Below are 27610 nucleotides of genomic sequence, written 5' to 3'. Positions count from 1 at the left end.
CGGCGTCCGGACAATCAATAATTTGGTTCTTTTTGATTAGGAACCTTGTCCAGAGTTACCGGGTTGACTCTCCGGGTTGCTGGACTATGTGACTGAGGTCATCGGCGTCTGGGGCCGTACATAGGTACCTTGGAAGTTGTATCTAAAGGCATCTTCCAAATCTTCCCAACTGCCAATAGAATTTTCTGGGAGGCTATTTAACCAGTGCCGTGCTGGTCCCTTAAGTTTAATTTGGAGATATTTGATGGCATGTAGGTCGTCACCGCGAGCCATGTGTATGTGGAGTAGAAAATCTTCAATCCAGACCACGGGGGTCCGTCGTGCCATCGTATGAGTCGATGTTCACGGGTTTAAACCCTTCTCGGAATTGGTTCTCCATTACCTCATCGGTGAAGCATTGGGGGTGTGCGACGCCTCTGTATCAGGCAATGTCGCTATGCACTTCAGATGAAGTCCGTATGCGATTTTCAGCCCAAGTGACATTGTGCTTGTTGTGCCAGGCCTGACGGCCGTCCTGTCGCGCTGGGGCATGTCCCCTTGATCCATAGATTGATCTGGTTTGACCGGCTCTACTGTCCAGGTCCTATCATAGGTCATACATGTATTCTGGAGCCCTTGTTCCCCTGCTTTTATGGCGAGGTGGTGTGGGCTGGTGCTCGGCTTGAGTTGCCGCTCTGTCTCGGCCATGCGGTGGTCGGTCAGGTTTGTGAGCAGCGTCACACATTGGCGTATGGGCTCCAATGCCTCATCGTCGAATTTGGGTAGCAGCTTGCACTTCAGATAGTTTTTTGTTGGGCGTTTGAGGCCGTATTCCTCGGCTACCAAGACGTTAGTCCATTTGTCATTGAGTAAGTCCTGATCAGCTTGAAGCTGCTGCTGTTTCTTTTTCAGGCTTCTTGCGTGGCGATTAGCCGGCGCTTGAAGCGCTCTTGTTCGAGGGGTTCCTCCGGCACGATGAAATCTTCGTCATTGAGGCTCATGTCTTCTTCTGAGATCGGTAGGTAGTTACTATCGTCCGAGCCCTCATTCCCAACGGGATCATCGCGGTTTAACTTCCCATCCTACAAATCACCCTCTTCGGATGTTAGCTCTACAGGGGCTTCAGGATCTTCGGCATTCTCTGGAGTATTTTTATCTTTGGTGTCGGTATTGCCGTCTTTGTCGCGACACGATTTTGAGCGGCGCCGCTGACGTCGATGCTTCGGAGGGGCTTCGACAGGCTTGTCCTCAACCGGATCCTTCTTGCCGTCATCGCCATCCTCTTTCGGTGTGTCCACCATGTACATGTCGTATTTGGAGGTGGCCGTCCATCGTCCGGTAAACGGACGATTTTGGCCTTGTTCATCTCCGGCATCGTTGTCCATACCGTCGATGTCTTCGGAGGCATAGTCCAGCATGTTGGTTAGTTCTTCGATAGTGGCTATGAAGTGGGTGGTGGGTGGGATGTAAAATTCCCCGTTCTCAACCCCTAGTCTTGGCTGGGCACAATTTGGAGGCGATCCTTCCGTAATGGCGAGTGATCGCATTAAGTCTAGAGCCTCGTTTAAAGGTGAGGGTTGGGCAGAGAAACGAGAGTCCGTGGGGCTGTCCGGAGTTGGAGCCTCCTGGAGGTGCCTGCTTGACACGAACCTCGAGAGTTCGGACTTAGAGTTCGGTGGAGTATCCAGTGCTTGAGTGACAAGGGGAGTTCGGTTCGTCTTCGGGTTAGCCGATGATGCCGTCCCCTCCGGATCACCGGTAACAAGTTCCATAATTACAGAGAGTCCGGCGAGCCCTAAACTCCCGTCTTCAGACCTGACAGCCTGCTCCGGATCTAAGGCCAGAGCGGTGATCAGGGCTGCGAACCCTTCGAAGATCAAATCTCCTCGGATATCGGTGACATAGTTTAGGTTCCTGAAACTGTTCTGATGACCCAGGGCGTAGCTGTTGATTTTCTTGAGGTGTCCAGTCGAGTTGGCATGCAGCGCGAAGCCGCCGAATATGAAAATTTGGCCCAGGGGAAAAATCTCCCCCGAAACAACATCATTGTGGATGAACGAACGAGCCATCGAATCCTTTGTCAACAACACAGAGGAACTCTCAATGAAAGCATTGCTACCTCTTGAGCATGCGTTGGTTTTCCCTTGAAGAGGAAAGGGTGATGTAGCAAAGTAGCGTAAGTATTTCCCTCAGTTTTTGAGAACCAAGGTATCATTCCAGTAGGAGACTACATGCAAGTCGCCTAGTACCTGCACAAACAATCAAGAACCTTGCAACCAACGCGATAAATGGGTTGTCAATCCCTTCACGGCCACTTGCAAAAGTGAGATCTGATAAAGATAATACGATAAATATTTTTGGTATTTTTGTTGTATAGATTGAAAAGTAAAGATTGCAAAATAAAATAAATAGTAAACTAGAATTGTAGACCGAAACTTATATGATATAGAATAGACCCGGGGGCCATACGTTTCACTAGTGGCTTCTCTCATGATAGCATGTATTACGGTGGGTGAACAAATTACTGTTGAGCAATTGATAGAAGAGCGCATAGTTATGAGAATATCTAGGCAATGATTATGAAATATAGGCATCACATCCGTGTTAAGTAGACCGAAACAATTTTGCATTTACTACTATTACTCCACACATCGACCGCTATCCAGCATGCATCTAGAGTATTAAGGTCATAAGAACAGAGTAATGCTTCAGGAAAGATGACATGATGTAGAAGGATAAAATCAAGAAATATGATATAAACCCCATCTTTTTATCCTCGATGGCAACAATACAATACGTGCCTTGCTGCCCCTACTGTCACTGGGAAAGGACACCGCAAGATTGAACCCAATGCTAAGCACTTCTCCCTTTGCAAGAAAGATCAATCTAGTAGGCCAAACTAAACTGATAATTCGAAGAGACTTGCAAAGATATAAAATCATGCATATAAGAATTTAGAGAAGAACCAAATATTGTTCATAGATAAACTTGATCATAAATCCAAAATTCATCAGATCTCGGCAAACACACCGCAAAAGAATATTACATCGAATAGATCTCCAAGAACATCGAGGAGAACTTTGTATTGAGAACCAAAGAAAGAGAAGAAGCCATCTAGCTAATAACTATGGACCCGAAGGTCTATGGTAAACTACTCACACATCATCGGAGAGGCTATGGTGTTGATGTAGAAGCCCTCCGTGATCGAATCCCCCTCCGACAGATCGCCGGAAAAGGCCCCAGATGGGATCTCACGGGTACAGAAGGTTGCGGCAGTGGAAAAGTGGTTTCGTGGCTCTCATGTATGTTTTTAGTTTATAAGAGTATATATAGGCGAAAGAAGTACGTTAGTGGAGCTCCGTGGGGCCTATGAGGGTGGGGGTGCACCTACTCCCCTGGGCACGCCCTCCTACCTCGTGGAAGCTTCATGGAGTTCCAAACTTCAACTCGAAGTCTCTGGTTTGCGTTTGTTCCAAGAAAGATCCTCGCGAAGGTTTCGTTCTGTTTGATATTCCTTTTCCACGAAACATTGAAATAGGCAAAAAACAGAAACTGGCACTGGGCCTCCGGTTAATAGGTTAGTCCCAAAAATAATAGAAAAGTGCATATTAAATCCCATTAAACATCCAAAACAGTAATATAATAGCATGGATAAATAAAAAAATATAGATACATTGGAGACGTATCAGCATCCCCAAGCTTAATTCCTGCTCGTCCTCGAGTAGGTAAATGATAAAAACAAATTTTTTGATGTGGAATGCTTCCTAACATAATCTTTAATGTAATTTTCTTTATTGTGGCATGAATATTCAGATCCAAAAGATTCAAGACGAAAGTTTAATATTGACATAAAAATAATAATACTTCAAGCATACTAACCAAGCAATTATGTCTTCTCAAAATAACATAGCCAAAGAAAGCTCATTCCTACAAAATCATATAGTTTGTCCATGCTTCATTTTCATCACACAAAATTCTCCCATCGTGCACAACCCCGATGATAAGCCAAGCAATTATTTCATACTTTCGTATTTTCAAACCTTTTCAATTTTCACGCAATACATGAGCGCGAGCCATGGACATAGCACTATAGGTGGAACAGAATATGATGATGGAGGTTGTGTGGAGAAGACAAAAAAGGGAAAAAGTCTCACATCGACCCGGCTAATCAACGGGCTATGGAGATGCCCATCAATTGATGTCAATGCGAGGAGTAGGGATTGCCATGCAACGGATGCACTAGAGCTATAAATGTATGAAAGCTCAACAAAAGAAACTAAGTGGGTGTGCATCCAACTTGCTTGCTCACGAAGACCTAGGGCATTTTGAGGAAGCCCATTGTTGGAATATACAAGCCAAGTTCTATAATGAAAATTCCCACTAGTATATGAAAGTGACAAAATAAGAGACTCTCTATCATGAAGATCATGGTGCTACTTTGAAGCACAAGTGTGGAAAAAGGATAGTAACATTGTCCCTTCTCTCTTTTTCTCTCAGTTTTTTTGGGCCTTATCTTTTTTTATTTGGCCTTTCTCTCTCTTTTTTATTTCCTCACATGGGACAATGCTCTAATAATGATGATCATCACACTTCTATTTATTTACAACTCAAAAATTACAACTCGACAATAGAACAAAATATGACTCTATATGAATGCCTCCGGCGGTGTACCCAGATGTGCAATGATTCAAGACTGACATGTATAAAAAATTATGAATGGTGGCTTTGCCACAAATACTATGTCAACTACATGATCATGCAAGGCAATATGACAATGATGAAGCGTGCCATAATAAACGGAACGGTGGAAAATTGCATGGCAATATATCTCAGAATGGCTATGGAAATGCCATAATCGGTAGGTATGGTGGCTGTTTTGAGGAAGATATAAGGAGGCTTATGTGTGATAGAGCATACCATATCACGTGGTTTGGATGCATCGGCGAAGTTTGCACCAACTCTCGAGGTGAGAAAGGGCAATGCACGGTACCGAAGAGGCTAGCAATGATGAAGGGTGAGAGTGCGTATAATCCATGGACTCAACATTAGTCATAAAGAACTGACATACTTATTGCAAAAATGTACAAGTCATCAAAACCAAGCACTACACGCATGCTCCTAGGGGTATAGATTGGTAGGAAAAGACCATCGCTCGTCCCCGACCGTCACTCATAAGGAGGACAATCAAAGAAACAACTCATGCTTCAAATTTGTTACACAACGGTTACCATACGTGCATGCTACGAGACTTGCAAACCTCAACACAAGTATTTCTCAAATTCCTAAATACTCAACTAGCATGACTCTAATATCACCATCTTCATATCTCAAAACAATCATCGAGTATCAAACTTCTCATAGTATTCAATGCATTCTATATGACAGTTTTTATTATACCCATCTTGGATGCCTATCATATTAGGACTAATTTCATAACCAAAGCAAATTACCATGCTGTTCTAAAAGACTCTCAAAATAATATAAGTGAAGCATGAGAGATCAATAATTTCTATAAAATAAAACCACCACCGTGCTCTAAAAAGATATAAGTGAAGCACTAGAGCAAAATTATCTAGCTCAAAAGATATAAGTGAAGCACATAGAGTATTCTAATAAATTCCGATTCATGTGTGTCTCTCCCAAAAGGTGTGTACAGCAAGGATGATTGTGGTAAAAAAGCAAAGACTCAAATCATAGAAGACGCTCCAAGAAAAACTCATATCATGTGGTGAATAAAAATATAGCCTCAAGTAAAGTTACCGATAAACAAAGACGAAAGAGGGGATGCCTTCCGGGGCATCCCCAAGCTTAGGCTTTTGGTTGTCCTTGAATTTTACCTTGGGGTGCATTGGGCATCCCCAAGCTTAGGCTCTTGCCACTCCTTGTTCCAAAATCCATCAAATCTTTACCCAAAAACTTGAAAACTTCACAACACAAAGCTCAACAGAAAATCTCATGAGCTCCGTTAGTATAAGAAAACAAACCACCACTTTAAGGTACTGTAATGACCTCATTCTTTATTTATATTGGTGTTAAACCTACTGTATTCCAACTTCTCTATGGTTCATAACCCCTGATACTAGCCATAGATTCATAAAAATAAGCAAACAACACGCGAAAACAGAATCTGTTAAAAACAGAACAGTGCGTAGAAATCTGGAGGTTTCAAATACTTCTGTAACTCCAGAAATTCTGAAAAATTAGGATGACCTAAATAATTTGTATATTGATCTACTGCAGTTGGAATTGGTATTTTATCGCGCTCTGGTAAAAATGAAAATTATTCTCGTGAGCACATACTTTCTGTTTTTTAGGAAGATCAAACAACAATCACCCAAGAAGATCCTAAAGGATTTACTTGGCAGAAACACTAATTGAAACATAAAAAACACAATCATAACAGAGGATAGATGATTTATTTATTACTAAACAGGAACAAAAATAAAATTGGGTTTCCTCCCAAGAAGCGCTATCGTTTAACGCCCCTAGCTAGGCATAAAAGCAAGAATAGATCTAGGTATTGTCATCTTTGGTATGCAATTCTTCAATTGAACACCTATAACCCTTAGGAGGTTCTTTGTTTTTGGTAATGATCAAACTCCTATGTAGGAAATCAAGAAATTCATTTGTGGCAAAAGGTTCCTGTTAGGAGCTAGGGTTCTGCTGGTTCTAGGGTGGAGATTGTAGGGGAAAGATGGAGGAAGACGAGGTCGAGGGCGCGGCGGCCGGCGGCTAGGCGCCGTCCTTGCATGGTGGAGAAGAGGTGGCGGCGGCGCAAGAGGCGGCTAGGGTTAGGTCTCCCGGCTCTCTAAGGGAAGCCGAGCAAATACTAATTGCTTCTTGCTTGATTAGATCGATACATCTCCTCTCCTTATATAGAGAGGTTTACTTGACTCCTAAGCAAACAACCCTAATAACGATAAGATAATTGGGCTAAGCCCCTAATAACGATAAGATAACTTGGGCCATAGACCACTGGGCTAAGCCCCTAATATGCCGGTCATAACACTTCTCCCCGCCTGCACAAACAGCTCGTCCTCGAGCTGTAAGGCGGGGAAGCGCTTGCTTAACTTCTCGAGGTAATCAACCAGCATCAAAGACCTTCGCGACAGCTGGGGCGGCCAGGTCGCCGAGCTCGGCGGTGATGTCATCCTCATCAATGTAGTCTGCAGCCTCCAGGTAGAAGAGTCGATGGCAGACGTGGTCGGGCATGTAGGTCTCGTCGCAGTTGAAGCACAACCCTTGGCAGCGATGCTCGAGTAGCTCGGCCGAGGTGAGCCGGCGGAACGGGCGTGCCGCGGTCGTGGCAAGGGGTGCCGCGGAAGCCTGAGCAGGTCGACCCTGCACGGGAACATCCGGCCAGGGTGGCGGCCCAGCGGCCCGGGACGGTGATGCCTGCTGGATGGCCATCGCGCGACGCTCGAATGCGCGGGCGTAGTACATGGCCGTCTGGAGATCCTGGGCCCCCTGCAGCTCGACGTCCACGCGAATATGATCTGGTAGACCGCCGACGAAGAGTTCGGCCCGCTGGTGAGCCGTCACGCCGGACGCGTGCCATGCCAGGGCCTGAAAGCGGTCGGTGTAGTCCTGCCCCGTAGAGGTGAAGGGGAGGCGGCCCAACTCCGCCAGCTGGCTCCCACGTATCGGCAGTCCGAATCAAAGGAGGCAGAACTTGCAAAAATGCTCCCATGGGGGCATGCCTCCCTTGTCCTACTCGAGGGCGTAGTACCACGTCTGTGCGGCGCTGTAGAGGTGATAAGAGGCGAGCCAGGTGCGGTCCGACGCGATCGTCCGTTGCCCAAGGAAGAACTGCTCGCACTGGTTGATCCAGTTGAGGGGGTCCTCGGCGCCGTCGTAGGTGGTGAAGGAGAGCTTGGTGAAGCGCGACGGTGTCTGAGCATGATCGCTGTGAGTGTACGGCTCGGCGATACAGAGCAGCGAAGTGGATGGCGTTGGTCCAGTGTGCACAGGTGGTCCGCATGAAAGCGGTGGCCCCTCAAAGCCAGCGTGGAAACCCGCGGAGCCGGAAGGCCCGTCGTCTGGCAGGGAGGCCGCCGGCTGGTCCGTGGCCATGGTGTAGACTGGCGGTGGTGACGTCCCGGCCAACCAGGTCGGAAGTTGGGATGGCGAGGGCGGGAACCGCACTTGCTCAATCGGCACGCCCGTCAGCGCGGTTGTAGTCAGCCCAGTGCTAGGCGGTGGATGCTGCCTGGAAACGGCGGAGGCGACGGGCGCGGCGATGGCCGCGGTCGGCCATTGTGGCTTGATCGGGGTAGTGGCGGGGGCTGGCTATAGCTGCAGCGAGGGCTGCAGTGGCCCGACCAGCGTCGCGGTGGCCCCGGGGTGCAGCGGCTGCCAGGGCGGTGGCGGCGAGGACTCGGGTGGCGTGGGTGACGCGGCGTGGGCCGGCACCGGCCACTGCGGCCATTGGGATGCGGCGGCGGGCGGCAGCTGAAGCGGCCAATGGTGGTGTAGAGGCCCGGTTGGCGCCGCGGGTGCCGAATACCACGGCATGGCGGCTGGCCCGGTCGCGGCGGCCGGTGGCCCGTAGGGGCTGGCTAGGTATAGCCGTATCCCCTGGACGGCGGTGACGAGATCGTTGAGGACCCCTGTGATCTCCGCCTGGGAGTAGACGGCAGCCGGTGGTGCGATGGAGCGCGCTGTCATCTGGGTGGTGGCGGCGCCGGAGGATGCGACCAGCAGCGCGGACAGGGAGGGCAGCGGCACGGTGAAGAAGGCCAACGGCGCGGTGGTGATGTTCGGCAGTGGAAGCGACGGGATGGGCGGCGTCGAAGACATGATCGGAACTGAGCTACCTGATACCAAGGTGTTAGGAGCTAGGGTTCTGTTGGTTCTAGGGCGGAGATTGTAGGGGAAATATGGAGGAAGATGAGGTCGAGGGCACGGCGGCCGGCGGCTAGGCGCCGTCCTTGCGTGGTGGAGAAGAGGCGGCGGCGGCGCAAGAGGCGGCTAGGGTTAGGTCTCCCGGCTCCCTAAGGGAAGCCGAGCAAATACTGATTGCTTCTTGCTTGATTAGATTGATACATCTCCTCTCCTTATATAGAAAGGTTTACTTGACTCCTAAGCAAACGACCCTAATAACGATAAGATAATTGGGCTAAGCCCCTAATAACGATAAGATAACTTGGGCCACAGCCCACTGGGTTAAGCCCCTAATATGCCGGTCATAATAGTTCCTTAATGATATCTAAAAAGTTGGGGTGAACACTTATTGATTTGAGATCTTCACTTTTCTTACTAGAAGATTCACCCTTATTTTTAGGAACATAGATAAATTTGGAAACTTTGGTAGGAGGAGGATTTGAGGTGTTTTTAACGGCAGAGAAAGCGGACCCCAAGTTGGTAATAATATCTTCGAGTTTATCAATTCTAGTGGAAACTTGACCTATCGTTTCATTGACTATGGGTTCCTTTTCCTTAAGATTTTGCAGAGTGAATCCTACCTTAGATCCATATTGAGTAATTTGGTTGCGGATCTTTTTATCCAAATTTTCAATTAACTCTACCGTGGCAATTTTATTTTCAATAATATCAAGCCTTTGCATCACATGTTCCAAAGTTAAAATAGTTCCATTGACCAAAAAAGGTGGTGGGCCTAACAAATCTATCATATCATTATAAGAATCAAAAGTATGGCTTCCCAAGAAATTCCCTCCGGTAATGGTGTCAAGAACATATCTATACCAAGGAGCGATGCCTACGTGAAAGTTGCGAAGAAGAGCGGAAGTAGATTGCTCTTTCATAGATCTATTTTGAGCATTGCAAATTCTATACCAAGCATCTTTTAAAATTTCTCCCTCCCTTTGTTTAAAATTAAGAACTTCATTATTGGGAGTGTTAACAATGATAGGGGAACTAGCCATCTGGGCAAATAAACGATCTAACACACGGACACACAAGAGGCAAGCGAAAAGAGGCGAACAGAAAAAGGGGCGAATAAAACTGCAAAGGTGAAGTGGGGGAGAGGAAAATGAGAGGCAAATGGCAAATAATGTAATGCAAGGGAGAAGAGTTTGTGATGGGTACTTGGTATGTCTTGACTTGAGTGTAGATCTCCCCAACAACGACGCCAGAAATCCTTCTTGCTACCTCTTGAGAATGCGTTGGTTTTCCCTTGAAGAGGAAAGGGTGATGCAGGAAAGTAGCGTAAGTATTTCCCTCAGTTTTTGAGAACCAAGGTATCAATCCAGTAGGAGACTACACACAAGTCGCCTAGTACCTGCACAAACAATCAAGAACCTTGCAACCAACGCGGTAAAGGGGTTGTCAATCCCTTCACGGCCACTTGCAAAAGTGAGATATGATAAACATAATAAGATAAATATTTTTGGTATTTTTGTTGTATAGATTGTAAAGTAAAGATTGCAAAATAAAATAAATAGTAAACTAGAATTGTAGATCAGAAACTTATATGATATAGAATAGACCCGGGGGCCATAGGTTTCACTAGTGGCTTCTCTCATGATAGCATGTATTACTGTGGGTGAACAAATTAGTGCCGAGCAATTGATAAAAGAGCACATAGTTATGAGAATATCTAGGCAATGATTATGAAATATAGGCATCCCATCCGTGTTAAGTAGACCGAAATGATTTTGCATCTACTACTATTACTCCACACATCGACCACTATCCAGCATGCATCTAGAGTATTAAGTTCATAAGAACAGAGTAATGCTTTAGGCAAGATGACATGATGTAGAGGGATAAACTGAAGCAACATGATATAAACCCCATCTTTTTATCCTCGATGGCGACAATACAATACGTGCCTTGTTGCCCCTACTATCACTGGGATAGGACACCGCAAGATTGAACCCAAAGCTAAGCACTTCTCCCATTGCAAGAAATATCTATCTAGTAGGCCAAACTAAACCGATAATTCGAAGAGACTTGCAAAGATATCAAATTATGCATATAAGAATTCAGAGAAGAACCAAATATTGTTCATAGATAAACTTGATCAAAAATCCACAAGTCATCGGATCTCAGCAAACACACCGCAAAAGAATATTACATCGAATAGATCTCCAAGAATATCAAGGAGAACTTTGTATTGAGAACCAAAGAGAGAAAAGAAGCAATCTAGCTAATAACTATGGACCCGAAGGTCTGTGGTAAACTACTCACACATCATCGGAGAGGCTATGGTGTTGATGTAGAAGCCCTCCGTGATCGAATCCCCCCCGGCAGATCGCCGGAAAAGGCCCCAGATGGGATCTCACGGGTATTCCAAATATCCCTAACCCTAGTTTTGCCATGAGAGTCCACCATACTGCAACACCCCAAAAATTTAACCATGATTTATTAATTAAAATTTTGGCTTGGTAAATTAAAATTTTATTTTCTAGATTTTCTTTTAATTCAGAACCACTCTTTTCTCCTAATTGTGGAGTTTTCACTCCAAGTGAAAACCTTTCAAAAATATTGTTGGACTTGTATATCTTCCCAAGAACATTTCTTCTATCAGTGGAATTATTTCTACAATTATTTTTCCTGAGCTTTATTCCTTTAAAAGTGATTTTCATAAGTTTCAGAGCCTCTGTTGCACTACAACCCTTTCAAATACTTCTTTAAAATCCCCACCAAAATTTGGGGATGTCATGTGATGTTCCCACATCACTTTTATGCAAAAATCTCTTTTAGTCATTTGGAAATTTTGAGCCCTACCCCAAGTTTTCAAATCTGGTCCAGTTTGTAATTTGCACTACAACCTATTTAAATATTTATTTAAAAATTCCACCAAAATTTGGGGATGTTAGCAGTAGTGTATGATTCAACTTTATGAAAAAACCCATTGGTGTTCTTTGAAAAATTTGAGCAAATCATCCTCTTTTTCTCTCTGGTCCAGTTGGGTATTTTCTACTGCAACCATATTTTATCTTGCCCTATTACCCATGATTTTTCTCCTGCTCATAGACCACTCTACCAAACCCTTAAGTCCAGGAGATTGGACCCACTAGAAGATTTTTAGCACATGCAATAATGCCCTTTATTTTCTGTCCAGATTTGGTTTTCTCAAAAACTTGCACTAGGGAGTTTTTGTTTTTGTCAAGCTAACCTTGCCACCCTCTTTATCATCCAAAGATACCCCAAACTGGAGACTTTGGCCACCAGAGGAGATACCTAGAAGCTCCTAGTATTCTGTCGATCACTTGGTGTTCATGAACAGAATTGCCATGCTCATGAGTTTGCATTATGGGCTTGCCACAACAGCCAAACCAACGTGTACACTAAGCTCCTAGCTACCTCTAACCTAGACCTGTTAACTACCAGCCTCATCCTAGCCCTCTAGCACACGTTGGCATTCCATCGAGCACATGGTGCACGTGCTCTGGGCGCGCCCAGAGCACACGTTTTGCACACGCACGCGCAACCGAGCCGCCGCGTTCGCTTACCCCGCGCCCTGGCTCTTGCTCGCCTACAGAGCCGCGCCCGTCCTCATCCGCTCACCAGAACCATCCAAGCCACCCCTTGAGCCCCGCAGCGCCACCGTCAGGTCGGCCATGGCAGCTAGCGGATGGCCGCAGCAGGCTCCTGCCATGGACGGCGCCACCCGAGCCACAGCCGCTCGCCAGCTTGCCCCTAAAAACCCAAGCTCATCCATTCGCTCCTCCAAGCTGCCGCCTACATCGCCACGTCGTCTACGGCCACAGTAGCAGCTCGCCGTCGATCTTATCCCCGGCCGCCGCGGAAACGACCTAGTTGCACTATAAATAGGAGCCACCGAGCTCGTCCAGACCTTCAGGCGACCTCAGGCCATCCCTATAGAGCCCCCACAGCCAGCAATCGACGGAGGGAGGCCTTCTTCCTCGTCTTCGGTCCGTTCGGCCGCCGCCACGCTCCGGTGCCATGCATCGCGAGCAGAGCCTTCCTAGTCCTTCCAGCGCCACCATCCGACTCCCCTCGACCGTGTGGAGCTGCCCAACCTCTCAGCTTCGACCGGGAGCCACCGTAGCCCAAGCCCCCAATTGATCTCAAAGATGCCGTCCGCCGCAGAGCTCGCCGCCGGCGACCCCCTTCGTCCCCCGACCCTCTCGACCACTGGGAGGACCGCCCTAGACTGGCGGATCCATCCCTGCCCTCGGAATCCCGTGGGGAGCCGCCGTTCATCGGCGGCAATCACCGGAGCTCCGCCTCTGCTCGGCCAGAGGAGAAAGAAGGCACGGGTGATGTTTGTACTGTTTTGAAACTATGTGTTAATTTAAATTTTCTTAAAAATAGGATTTTGAAGAAGGAAGAAACTTCCAAAAAGTGCACCCCCACTTGCATACTCTTGGAAGGCAAGCATTCTGAACCCCGGCATAATATTGGTTGTGTGTCGTTTGATGCAAATACAACACCACCTTGACACGAAGTATTCGTTATTTTATGTGACGATATGATCATACTCATGAGTGCATAACAAAGATTCCTTGCTGTTGGATTTTGCTATGCTTCTGATAGTAATCACCCTCGTATGTCTTTCATGCCTACCGGGAGGAATCTGTGAAAGTCTCTGTCTTGGGTAGACACGAGCTTGTCTCTAGTTCTTCGTCGAGACGGTTATGTCCGGTAAGGCATGGTGAGGTATGATGAGTGGTGATTCTGTTTGATTGGTGTGAAATATATTTCTTATGCTTATCATGCAGGAAATGCTTTAACCTCTTGAGTCGACCATAGATCGAGTCTTGTTCCAGTAACCCCCATACTTGTCTCGTACTACCACTTGTCCCTACCCTAGGTAGGGTACGGTTCAGTAAGTTGTCAACCCCTTCCTAGCACACACCGTACAGAGAGGCCATGGTGGAAGATACCGGCTGCATCCGGTAGGCATGCCACCTGGTCCGGGGGCATGGATGTTTCCGGTTGGAGCCGAGGGGGTAGCTACCCTAGTTTGCGCGCATTATAAATTTTGTGATCCCATGCTAGTCGAGGTTGTAGCCTCCCCACTTAGAGTTTCGCTTAACGGGTGTCATGGGTGATTCCAGATGCCGGTAAGTTAGGCTGGTGTGTGCGGTCAGGTGTCTTTTCAACTAAAAGACCATAGACGGAACTAGTCCCGATGGACTAAAGGAATCCGTTACTCGTGGGTAAAGAGTACACCCTCTGCAGAGATTATATCTATTCGAATAGCCGTGTCCGTGGTTAAGGACTACAGTCTGGGATGAGTCAAGTGTCGGTCTTAGTGTCGGTCTTCGAAGAAAAAACTGCTAAACCAAAACATGGATCACGATTGTGACTTATGATGATTATGATTACTGTTATTATGGACTAACCATTTACATTATTTGAAGTATTGAGTATCCCTGGGACGGTTCTACCTCCTGGATGTTCACTATGATTACTCTCATATAAGCCCTTTATGTGGTGTCGCGGAGACACCCGACTGTGGCATGCTTGTTATTCATTTACTTTATAAGCCCTTTATGTGGTGTCGCTGAGACGCCCGGCTGTGGCATGCTTGTTATTTACTTAATCTATAAGCCCTTTATGTGGTGTCGCACAGACGCCCGACTGCGGCATGTTTGCTACATATTTCCTTTATAAGCCCTTTATGTGACGTCGCTCAGACGCCCGACTGAGGCATACTCTATATTATTATCCTTTCGAGGCATCGCTTCAGACACCCGATCGATGCATTCTATTTCTACCCCCTTATTGCATATTCATGTTGTATATGAATAACCTGCTTGCGTGCAACATGGATGTTTATTTTGTGACTGACGTGTGATCATAGAATATTTCAAAGCATGATTATCATTTGTATATTATACCTGTGTTCATAATGTTTGCGAGTACATTCAAAGTACTCACTGGCTTATCCCTGGCTATTGTCTTGGCCAGATTTCTTGCGTGGAGAGGAGCGTTGCGATGACAGCTCCGGAACCTACGCAATGGTGACAACAGCCTCGCAAAGATAGGAGTTATCCAGGTCAGCTGTTCCTGTGGGAAATGGAGTCCCATAGATGCCGATGAACCGCAGTCCGCTTCCGCCATCAATCACCAGAAACCATTTGTTGTACTCATAGGCCAGAATGGTCTTGTACTACATTTTTTTGTATTTTGCTTGGAGTTTCTGTATCAAGTTGGTGACTCGTTAGCTAACAGTAATCCTGGGGCTGGTGAGCACAAGGGCCATTTTCTGGGAAATTAATATCCTGAAAATTCGGTCCTGACAACCTTGGTATCAGAGCCAGGCTGACCATTGGCCAATCCTATCTTGTCCAGGTCAATAAACCTAGGTTAATCAACCCACCAGACCTTAACCTAACCCCGACCAAGCTTCTCGTGTAAGATAGCCACACAGTGACCCCGACACCTTTTGGCAATCGGTGGCCAACCTATCAGCCTAACCTGTCGATCACGCGCCAGTGACCGACACCTAAATTGTCTCTTTCGCAAGCGTGCGAAGGAAGACTCCGCCCCCTTTTTCCATAAAAAGGGGCACGCTAGCCTCAACCCAGCACAGCACAGCCTCTACGCCAAAACCAAGCGAAGATGCCTGGCCCCATTGTTCACAATGAAACCACAGCAACCAACCTTGGAGGTTTTGTGACCGTGCTAGCAAACCTCACCCGCTGTGCCTTTGCTTTAGAAGAGCCCCCAGAATATGTTGTGTACCAAGGGCCCATGTGCAGTGAGAGCCGTCAATTCTGGGCCACTGTGCACGTCTACGGTAGGGGTCTATCGCCAGAACGCCCCTACAGGTTCACCGGAAGGACAACTTCCTTTGAGCCACAAGCCATCCAACTGGCTGCTCGGGAGGCTGTAGTTCAACTCCGGCACTTGTCGCCCAGAGTTAACTGTCGCTTGTTCTACTACTACCCCAGCCGTGACGGGTATGGTAGGCCACCCTAGGTTGCCAATGGAGATCACGAGACGGATCCTGCATTGTTGCATCTGGTGCGCTATGTAAGTGCAGTAGAGGAACTGTTCGATCAAATCACCCTTGATCTGATCGCAGCCCGTGGAGAACTGGTTCGCCGAGCCCCGACAAGAGGAGAAGATGAGCCCGACACCGACAACCCAGTCGTGCTATTCAGACAACCGATCGAGTCCTTGAGGTCTGTCTTAGCCATTTACCAAAATGCTTTGGTGTCCCCAAAAGAGCTTCGTCGCCTTTTGGGAACATGCTCCAACGGGATTGTGCCCAACAACCCCGGCGATGGTCATCATCGCTACCCCGACCCTACAGCCCCTCAACTCCGTCCGGCTAACCCCGAAGGTGAAACCCATGGAGAAGCCTTGACGTCCACAAGGCACGCCCGCTTAGATATTAACGAGGTAGACTAAGTCACTCGAGTAGTACCGAGTCTTAGTATATCCACGCCTTGTAATTGTGTGATCTTGTGCCGCCATAATTAAATGCTGTCTACTTGTGCGCCCCTATTTTAAATAGTAACCATGCATAAGTATGTTGGCGTACAGTTGCATTTAATTCCGGGCGTAGCTACCAAAAACCACCTCGACGACACCCACAGTAATACATCACTTTTGTGAGATATGTGTATCTGTGGCACTGACCCCGACCCCATAGAGCAGAACCGACAAGCTAGTTACCCTCCCTGTCGGTGTCAAAACCGGCGGATCTCGGGTAGGGGGTCCCGAACTGTGCGTCTAGGCCGGATGGTAACAGGAGGCAGGGGACACGATGTTTTACCCAGGTCCGGGCCCTCTTGATGGAGGTAATACCCTACGTCCTGCTTGATTGATATTGATGATATGGGTAGTACAAGAGTAGATCTACCACGAGATCAGAGAGGCTAAACCCTAGAAGCTAGCGTATGGTATGATTGTATGGTATGATTGTTGTCCTACGGACTAAAACCCTTCAGTTTATATAGACACCGGAGAGGGTTAGGGTTACACAAGGTCGGTTACAAAGGAGGAGATATCCATATCCGTATTTCCTAGCTTGCCTTCCACGCTAAGTAGAGTCCCACCCGGACACGAGACGAAGTCTTCAATCTTGTATCTTCATAGTCTAACAGTCCGGCCAATGGAGATAGTCCGGCTGTCCGGAGACCCCCTAATCCAGGACTCCCTCAGTAGCCCCTGAAACAGGCTTCAATGACGATGAGTCCGGCGTGCAGTATTGTCTTCGGCATTGCAAGGCGGGTTCCTTCTCTGAATACATCACAGAAGAATTTGAATACGAGGATAGTGTCCGACCCTGCAAAATAAGTTCCACATTCCACCGTAGAGAGAATAATATTTTTGCAGATCTAATTTGCTGGCTTGTTTTGGCAGCATGACGTTACGTCATGGCCCGGTGATTATTCGAACCGTTTCTTTTAACCAGCCCCGCACATAACACGAGGCAGTTTTTCGACACGTCTTGTCAAAGCAGAGATCGTGTCCCCTTATTATGAGATTCTCATCAATACAGGCGTGGGTAACCCAACCGCGCCATCAATTGCGGCGCTTGGGGGATAAGCGAGTTTTACCAGGCAAGTGGGGATGCTTAGCTTCGTCTGCCCATATAAAGGGATAATGATTCACCTTTCTATCCACGCCTTCTTCCTCCTTTGCTCATCCGTTTTCGCAGACTCGAGCTCTAGCACTCAAGTTCGCACTTCCCACCTCGACCTTCTCCAAGCATGTCCGGAGCGGGAGGCAGGTGGATGGTCTCCTCCGTCACGGAGGGAGACATCAAGAAACTGAGGAGAGCCGGATACCTGCCCGACGACATCGCGCATCGGCTCCCAGATTAGGGGCAGCTCATCCCCACCCCAGGCCCCATGAGAGGGTAGTATTCCTCACCCATTTCCTCCGCGGACTGGGATTCCCTCTCCATCCCTTCGTCCGGGGCTCATGTTTTATTACGGCCTGGATTTCCACGATCTGGCCCCAAACTTCATCCTCAACATCTTGGCGTTTATCGTTGTATGCGAGGCCTTCCTCCGCATCATGCCCCACTTCGGCTTATGGCTGAAGACCTTCAATGTCAAGCCGAAGGTGGTGGGCGGCCACCAGGCGGAGTGCGGAGGCGCCATGGTGGGCAAGATGCCTAACGTAACATGGCTCAAGGGCTCCTTTGTGGAAACCATAAAGGGGTGGCAATCGGGGTGGTTCTATATCATCGAGCCGCGCGACCCTACATGGGCAGCGGCCCCCTAGTTCTGATCTGGCATCCCCACGCGGCTCACCTCCTGGAAAGAGAAGGGCCTGTCCTGGGGTAGTTCGAAAGAGCTGACCGGACTCCAAACATGTATTCAAAACATGGTGGACAAGAAGCTCAAGCTTGTCAACATAGTCCAAGTTATGCTCATCTGCCAGATACTCCCGTGCCAACAACGGGAGTTCAACTTGTGGGAGTTCAATCCGGGGCAGCACCGAACTCTGAACAGGCTCTTTGACACGACTCATGAAGATTCCTGGAGGGTGCTGTTCAAGAGTGCTGAGGTCCCCCCCCCCTATTACTGAGGATCACGGATTCAGCGCGAAGCGCCAAGCCAGTGCGGTAAGCTGCTTTACCTTTCACATGATACTTATTTTTTTATATAGATGGACTCTATGCGGGATCTAAACTCCCGTGCCTTTGACAGGATTGGCAGAAGATGGCCGGACAGATCGACTGTCCGGATTCTTTGCCCGAAGGCCCCCGCAGACGCTCTTCTGGCGAAGATGTTGACTCCGGCCCCTTATACGGTGCCGGAGAAGACCAAGAAGGCCAAGGGAACCCGAAAGAGTTCCCGACGCCAGGTGTCGTCGGACTCACCATCCGATGAATCTACGGCGCACTCTTCCCCCGAAGACAAGGAAGAAGAAGAAGAAGACGCTCCCCCACCGACTGGGGGAGACAAGAAAAGGAAGGCCGCCCCAACCGGGGAGGCCGGAGGGTCCAAGAAGGGAAGGACTCTCCTTCCGGATGGTTCCACCGCCGCCGACGAAGGCAAAGGCGAGTGGTTTCCCAGGGTCAAGCCCCCGGGGAGATCGTAAGTATTCGGATACCAGATTAACTCATAGGATTGCTTTGTCGCACTGCTTTCTCTAACGTCGAACGCAATTATGCAGGCAGCCACGAGCCAGCATCGATGTATCATCGGATGACTCCTTGGGCTTGTCGGACATGGATAGCGATCCAGTCTCGACCGCCACCTCCCCTCATTCTGCCGACGACGCCGAGGTGTTATCTCAAGAGGCACCGGATCGAGGGGAGACAGCCCCGGAGGTGCCTCAAGGCGACCTTCCGGACTCCGAGAGACGAGGGGACGGGGCCCTTGAGAGCTCCGAGTTCGGCCCTCAGCCGAACACTACACCGGAACCTCCAGCGGTTTCGGGCTCGGGCAGGCAGCCTCCCTCTAAGAGGGGCGAGACGCCTATGCCGGTGACCTCTGTCCATCCAGAGGCACCGGAAAATCTGCTAGAAGCGCTTCGCAGCGCTTCCATCGACGAGGAGCACCGCACTATCATGAGTGCGGTGATCCAGAAGGTTCATTCCGCCAAGAGCGGATTGACTGAAGCCTGTGTCAGCCTTCTAACAGGCTTCGAGGTAAGTGTTTTAAAATGTAGTAGAAATATTACCACATAGACAGTAGCCCCTGATGCTTTGTTCGGTGTTCACAAAGAAAAGCCGAACAGAGGATCAAATAATATCGCAGGAGTCTAATATAAGTATGTCAATATGCATATGTAGGCTTCGGTGCTGGCATCTGCCGCACTGACTGGGGAGGTCGCCGTATTGAAGCAGGACCTCGAGGGGTCCAGGAAAGAGCTCGGCCTTGCCAAGAGGCAGCTCGAGGAGAACAAGGGTAAGTAATACCCTGTCTTATGTATATATATAAAAGAGGACGCAATTGCACAATGACAGGATCATCGTATGTTTGCCAGGGGCCACGACCGAGGTGGCGACCCTGAAGCAAGCGCTAACCAAGGCTGAAGATACAGCGGCCAAGGAGCGCATCGAGCGAGAGAAGCACGAGGCTTGGGTGGGCAAGGTGCAGCAAGAGCTCCAGGCTCTTGTGGTGAAGCACGAGGCGTTGGAGCTTGACTCCAAGAAGCGGGAGTCTGAACTTGCCGCGGCCCTCGAGAGTGTAAAAAGTGCCAAGGCCGAAGCCCAAAAGGCCCTCCAAGAGATCGACGCGATGAAGAAGATAGCGGCGGGTAAGGCTTTCTATATGCAAAGCAAGCATGTAAAAGTAAATTACCGATTGCTTACCCGGATCCGGAGCTCTTCAGGAGCATTCGCAGATTTGCCCCGCAGTGTGTTCGATGCCGCACAATTTTACCAGGCCAAGGATGGAAGCTCGACGGAGAAGCTGTTCTGGTCTCAATATGCTGAGGTCGAACATCCGATGGAATGAGCGACCAACTGAAGCAGATGGTCGAGCTACATAAGGCGGCTGATCAGGCCATAAACGGCTTTATAGTCCGGCTGTGGCCTGGCAACGCCCTTCCGAACAGCTTCTTCGGCCTGGTGAGGCGGCTTGTGGATGCCTGCCCGCGGCTGGAGGTCGTCAAGCGATCTGTCTGTATTGAAGGTGCACGCCGGGCTTTCGCCCGTGTGAAATTGCAGTGGGTCAAGCTAGACGCCGTGAAGCTGATTAAGGAGGGGCCGCCAAAGGGCAAGGAGCACCGCCACCCCGAGATGTACTACGAGGGTGTTCTGCTGGGTGCCCGTCTCATCACGGATGAGTGTTCAAAAGATGTAATATTTGAGTAAACTTGCTCGTTTTATCCTGTATTTATGAAAACTTGTTTCATATGCGCTATGCAAGGCTTGTTCGAATTTAAAATATTACCTTCTGTTTGGCTGTTTATCCAATCTAAGAGATGGCTAGTCCTCGGCTTCTGCTCCCATGCTACGAGTGCTGGGGTGTTCGGGATAAACCTGAGCACTCTTGTTCCCATATTTGGGTCCTTCGAGGGAGGTGCTCAGCACAACGAACAAGGCAACCGGAGTAATAATGCTTTATCACTCTCACTTAGCCATAGAATTCTATAATTTTAAATTTGGCGAAGCCCCTGGTATTCGGAAGGCCGAATCCGGGGCGCGATACACGCCTGTAAGCCGGACAGGGCCGGCCCCTCGCCCTAAGCGGCATAAGTCTTTAGGGACTCGAAAAACCTCGCTGAACAGCGACCAGTCTCTCGCCTTATCATGACAGTCAGTTTTAGCTTTCTCTACCGAGGTGCTAAGCCCGGCAGAACCGGGGCATAATCGCAGTAGTTCTCCTAGCGCTACCTTAGCCGATAGAGGGGAATGTAAGTTACCAAAACATAGGAGCTGGGCAAACCCAACATTTGACCAAAGACATGATTCGGAGCTGATGCATATAATGCTATAAGTTCAGGGTGCCGCACTTGTGAAAGTGTTCGGACTTTTCACACCGCATTGTGGGGTACGTAAGCCCCTGGTGTATTGGTCGTACCATAGTGTACGGTTGCAAGGCGTCATTAATGAACACACACACACACACACACATATATATATAACAAGAATGCAATAATAGTCGTAATGTCATGCATTATTTATTAAAAATTGCGTTAAAGCAGAGTGATACAGATAGTGCGATAAGCAAAGAGTAGGACTATGTCCCTTCCGAAGGCAAGCTGAGGAATGATATTAAATTGAATATTTCACTCGTTTACTGTAATCAACCTGGGAATTCCATGATATAACGTAGCTGTCTGCCTCCTTGGTTGCTGCATCATGTGTTCAGCAATAGTGCTGCCGGACAGTGTTTCCAGAGATTAAGGTCCTGAAAGAAAAAGAAAAATAACCGAACGGGAAGCCCCTAGTGCGGTTTAGGCCGCGTCTTGGGGCGTGCCGTAGTTGTGCCCCCTCCCCACCTGTGCCCATGGTATTTTTAATGCGTAATTATGTACGTGCGGCACAAGTTTTGCCGCTGGGCTGGGATTGGGGTGGCCGCCGTATTGCCACGCGAGCTCAGATCGCGCCAGGCGGTCTACTTGCCGATTGCCCCGAGCGCGCTTGAAGGCGCCGAACTGGTTGATTGCCTTGAGAGGCTGCTTTGCGCTTCTGCTGCAAGGGCTGCGGTGTGCTCCTCTGTTCGGAGAGAGCGCTCTGTGTTTCCATTGACTGTAATAACTCCGCGAGGTCCTGGCATCTTGAGCTTGAGATATGCTTAATGCGGTACCGCATTGAATTTAGCAAATGCGGTTCGCCCGAGCAGCGCATGATAACCACTGTGAAACGAGACTATATCGAAGATTAACTCTTCGCTTCAGAAGTTATTCGGGGATCCGAAGACCACTTCCAGTGTAATTGAGCCTGTGCAATGGGCCTCTACACCTGGAATGACGCCCTTAAAGGTCGTTTTTGTGGGTTTGATCCTTGAGGGGTCTATACCCATTTTGTGCATTGTGTCCTGATAAAGCAGGTACAGGCTGCTGCCGCCGTCCATAAGGACTCGAGTGAGGTGAAATCCGTCGATGATTGGGTCTAGGACCAGTGTGGCGAATCCGCCATGACGGATACTAGTGGGGTGGTCCCTGCGATCTAAGGTGATCGGACAGGAGGACCAAGGGTTGAACTTTGGGGCGACTGGCTCCAACGCATATACGTCCCTGAGCGCACGCTTCCGCTCCCTCTTGGGGATGTGGGTTGCGTATATCATGTTCACCGTCCGCACTTGCGGGGGAAACCTCTTCTGTCCTCTAGTGTGCGGCTGCCGGGGCTCCTCCTCGTCATCGCTACACGCCCCCTTGTCCTTGTTTTCGGCAATTAACTTGCCGGCCTGCTTGAACACCCAACAATCCCTGTTGGTGTGATGTGTATTTGACATGAGCGATCGAGTATACGGTCCAAGCTGGACAGACCCGGCGTACTTTGTTTGAATGGCTTTTTTTGCTGACCGGGTTTAGAGCCTTTGAATTCGGCATTGACTGCCGTATCCTCAGTATTTTCGCTGTTAATGCGGCGCTTATGCTTGTTGCGACGTGACCTGCTATTGCCGTCCTTGGTATCCGAGGTACCATGGTTCTTTGATATGCTATTACTGTGAGCCAGCCAGCTGTCTTCTCCCGTACAAAAGCGGGTCATGAGCGTCGTGAGAGCTGCCATAGATTTCGGCTTTTCCTGACCAAGGTGCCGGGCTAGCCACTCGTCTCGGATGTTGTGCTTGAAAGCCGCTAAGGCCTCCGCATCCGGACAGTCGACGATTTGATTTTTCTTTGTAAGGAACTGAGTCCAGAATTGCCTCGCCGACTCTTTTGGCTGCTGAATTATGTGGCTCAAATCATCGGCATCTGGTGGTCGCACATAAGTGCCCTGAAAGTTGTCGAGGAATGCGGCTTCTAGATCTTCCCAACAACGAATGGAGTCTGCTGGCAAGCTGTTAAGCTAAAGCCACGCTGGTCCTTTGAGCTTTAGTGGGAGGTATTTGATGGCGTGTAAGTCATCGCCGTAGGCCATGTGGATGTGGAGGAGGAAGTCCTCAATCCATACCGCGGGATCTGTTGTGCCGTCGTATGATTCAATATTTACAGGTTTGAAACCTTCTGGGAATTGATGTTCCATTACTTCATCTGTGAAGCATAAGGGGTGTGCAGCGCCTCTTTATTAGGCTATATCTCAACGCAGCTCGAATGGGTCTTGCCCGCTGTGTTCGGCCCGGCCGGATTTGCTTTTACTGTATCCGGTGTGACGTTTGTCGTCTCGTAGAGTGGTGCGCCCTCGTGATCCATAGATCGATCTTGAATGCTTTGCCTTGTCCTCCAATATGTCCCGCAGGTCTGGCGTATCTCCCCATGCCTTTTTATTTGAATGGCGTTGGGGTGGAGGCTGAGCTTTTGGCTGGAATGCCTCTCTATCGCAGCCACGAGGTGGCCGATCAGCCGTATCATACGCTTCTTCCTCCAGTCGGGGTAGTAATCTGCGCCTTGGGTAACTCTTGGAGGGGCGCTCGAGTTTATATTCCTCGGCCGCGAGGACTTTAGTCCATTTGTCAGCTAGCAGATCTTGATCAGCTTGAAGCTGCTGCTGCTTTTTCTTCAGGCTATTTGCCGTGGTCATAAGTCGGCGCTTGAAGTGCTCTTGTTCGACGGGATCCTATGGGACGGCAAATTCATCGTCGCCGAGGCTTGCCTCGTCTTCGGAGGGGGGATGCAATTGTCATCCTCCTCCTCTCCGGCTGCCGCTCTCTCAGGAGAGATGGCTCCTTCATCCTCCTGCTCTAAATCTTGCTGGAGGGGTTTGTTGTTTTCTTCGGCACTATCCGGAGTGTTATTATCTCCTGTGCTGGTATCACCACTTTTGCTTTGGCGGGACTTAGAGCGGCGTCGCTGACGTCAGCGTTTGGGTTGCTTCTTGGAGGGGTCATCCTCTGCTATCCCGTTGCCATTGCCTTCTTTGGATGTATCCACCATGTATATGTCATATGACGAGGTGGCTTTCCAGTGCCCTATAGGTGCTGGTTCATGTTCGTCTCCGACATCGTCATCCATACCGTCGATGTCTTCGGAGTCGAAGTCGAGCATGTCGGTTAAATCATCAATAGTGGCTACAAAGTGGGTGGTGGGTGGGCGTCGAATTTATTCATCGTCCGCATCCCAATCCTGTTGGCCATAATCCAGCCAGGGCTCTCCTGACAAAGAGAGAGACCTTAGTGAATTCAGAATGTCGCCGAAGGGCGAGTGCTGAAAGATATCCACGGCGGTGAATTCCATGATCGGCGCCCGATCGGATTCGATTGGCAGGGGCGCGGATGGTTCGGAGTCCGGAAAAGAGTCTGGCACCTTGGAATCACGGGCTGCGCAGAGGTTTAGGCTGGTGTTCGTCTCGATCGCCGTTGAGACTGTAGCCCCTGAGGCAGTGTCTAACCACCCGTCCTCGACTGGCGCAGTTGGCTCCGAGCTAAGGGTCGGAGCTGATGCAGGCGCAACCTCTGGGGTACTGTTCGGCGGCAAAGCTAGGTCATATCCATCACGACAGTGCGGCGTGCCCGGCTATGGCTCGAATCCGTCGAAGATCAAGTCTCCGCGGATGCCGGCCGTGTAGTAAAAACTTCCAAATCTGACCTGATGGCCAGGGGCGTAACTTTAAATCTGCTCCAGATGGCCAAGCGAATTAGCCCGCAGTGCAAAGTCGCCGAATACAAAGATCTGTCCAGGGAGAAAAGTCTCACCCTGGACCGCATCGCTATCGATGATAGCAGGAGCCATCAAGCCTAGCGGCGATGACACATAGGAACTCTCAATGAAAGCACCAATGTCGGTGTCAAAACCGGCGGATCTCGGGTAGGGGGTCCCGAACTGTGCGTCTAGGCCGGATGGTAACATGAGGTAGGGGACACTATGTTTTACCCATGTTCGGGCCCTCTTGATGGAGGTAAAACCCTATGTCCTGCTTGATTGATATTGATGATATGGGTAGTACAAGAGTAGATCTACCACGAGATCAGAGAGGCTAAACCCTAGAAGCTAGCCTATGGTATGATTGTATGGTATGGTTGTTGTCCTATGGACTAAAACCCTTCGGTTTATATAGACACCGGAGAGGGTTAGTGTTACACAAGGTCGGTTACAAAGGACGAGATATCCATATCCGTATTGCGTAGCTTGCCTTCCACACCAAGTAGAGTCCCACCCGGAAACGAGACGAAGTCTTCAATCTTGTATCTTCATAGTCTAACAGTCCGTCCAATGGAGATAGTCCGGCTGTCCGGAGACCCCCTAATCCAGGACTCCCTCACTCCCTCACAGCGATAAATGACCCAGCCCAGATGCGATATAAAAGGCCACCTCATGACCTTACCAAGCATCCCTTTCCTCATGCACAACCCTCACAGCCATTTCTTTGCCATGCCGAGCCCTAGTATTTATCTAAGAACTCCAGATGCAACACCAGGTAGCTTTGTTAAAATATTGTGGGACTTTACCTGCATTACCATGAGTTCTACCCATCCACCCCAGTACGAGTTGCTCAAATCGAGGATCACCCCATCCACCTCGAAATATTGGGCAGTGGTGCACATTCCTCCCACAAACCGAAACCAAGACCCAACGGAAGTCTCCTTCGTGGGAAAATCTATGCCGACTCCACAAATGGCCATAGAAGCTGCTGCGTACGAAGCGCTTGCTCGCCTTCGATTCGCGGTACCCTATGCCAGCGAACGAGGGTATTATTACTTCCCGAGTCGTGCAGCACCCGGAGAAGTAACATCTTTTCCCGATGGACGAATTGAGAGAGACCCAGTGCTGGCCAACCTTGCCCAGTATGTCATCGCTCAAGAGCGTTTGACCCAGCGGGTAATGGGTTATCTCCAGAGCCTCACTGATTTAAATCCTCAGATCGCCATTGACAGACCACTGAGGCCCGACCAGGAGAGACGCATTCATCGACTAGTCAATCCGCTTCCCCCGATAGAAGAAGAGTGTGCCCCAGTACCAGAGACGTTTTCTCAGGACCCTATCTGTTTGCTGTTTTCATTGTAGACATCACTGCTATGTTTATTGTCCCAACATCTAGTTATCTGTTGCAACTTATGCATGGTATCCTAAATTTGTGCGATGAATTAAATATCTGGTTTCAATTAATGTGAGTAGTTTTTACTGCTGTTAATTTTGATTAACCAATTTCACTCTCGGTAAATTCAGAAGTGAGATTTTTTTTTGAGTTGTTGCAGCGTATATCTATTCATGACATAGATTTTTTTATTCACGCAGCACCACGACAGCAGGCTCACAACCACAACCACTCGACCACGTGCACTAATTGCAAATCCACGTGCACCTAACTGATCACCCCCTAGCACACCATAGTCTCCGAAGGAGAGATTTGTGGGTAATTATTCGGGTGCAAGTTGCCTCTAGCACACTGACAGCAGTTAGCACCCGACACCGCACTTAATTCTCATGATCACTGCCACCGCGGAGAGCTAACACTCGAGCAGCAGCATCACGACGATCATCGCGCACAAGAGCACGGAGAACCCCAGCAATGCCGCCAACCCTCCGCACACTAGGATCATGCACCAGTCCGGCATCACCTCCGCCATTAGAGCCTCGTCTCGAGCTCCTGCAAACAGAAATGGAGGAGAAGGAAGGAGAAGGAGAAGCGAGGCCAGGTGTGAGGAAGAAGAAAGGAGCACCTCGGTCATTTTTTAGCTCGAGATCGGTGTACGGTGGGCGAAGTCCACCAGCGCCGCTCGTCGCTCGATCGCCGGTGTTCAGAGGCGAATCCGCGAGTAGTGCCGACAGCGCACTGGCCCGCGAGGTGAGTGCACGCTACACCGGTAGCTAGCGCGCCGTGCACTACCGTAGTACGGCCTAGATGCCCTACGCGCTAGACGTCGCCGATGGAGAAAGCGCACGAGAGATAGGAAGAAGAGAGAGCCAGAGGTAGAAGAAGAGACTGACAGTGGGCCCCGGGTCCATCTGTCAGCCAGAGAGAGCACTGTGCTCTGGGGTACGACCAGCGTATTTTAGAAATTTAGAAATTTATTCTAAATTTACTGTAACCAAAAGTAGAAATTTCTCGTTTTCCCAACCATAGATTCTTCCACGCAGCGCCAGTATTCCGCACTGTAGTTTTACACCACTTAATTGTCCAATCACTGTAGCCACATTTTAATACTTGGGTAGGATGGTTATTTTTGTGATATTACTTTGAGATAGTAGGAGTAATTCTTTTTCAAAACAGCCCCTAGCAAATCTTGAGGAC

The sequence above is a fragment of the Triticum dicoccoides genome, chromosome 3A, assembly GCF_002162155.2.
Source record: "Triticum dicoccoides isolate Atlit2015 ecotype Zavitan chromosome 3A, WEW_v2.0, whole genome shotgun sequence".
Lineage (NCBI taxonomy): Eukaryota > Viridiplantae > Streptophyta > Magnoliopsida > Poales > Poaceae > Triticum > Triticum dicoccoides.
Note: the sequence above shows the minus strand (reverse complement) of the source record.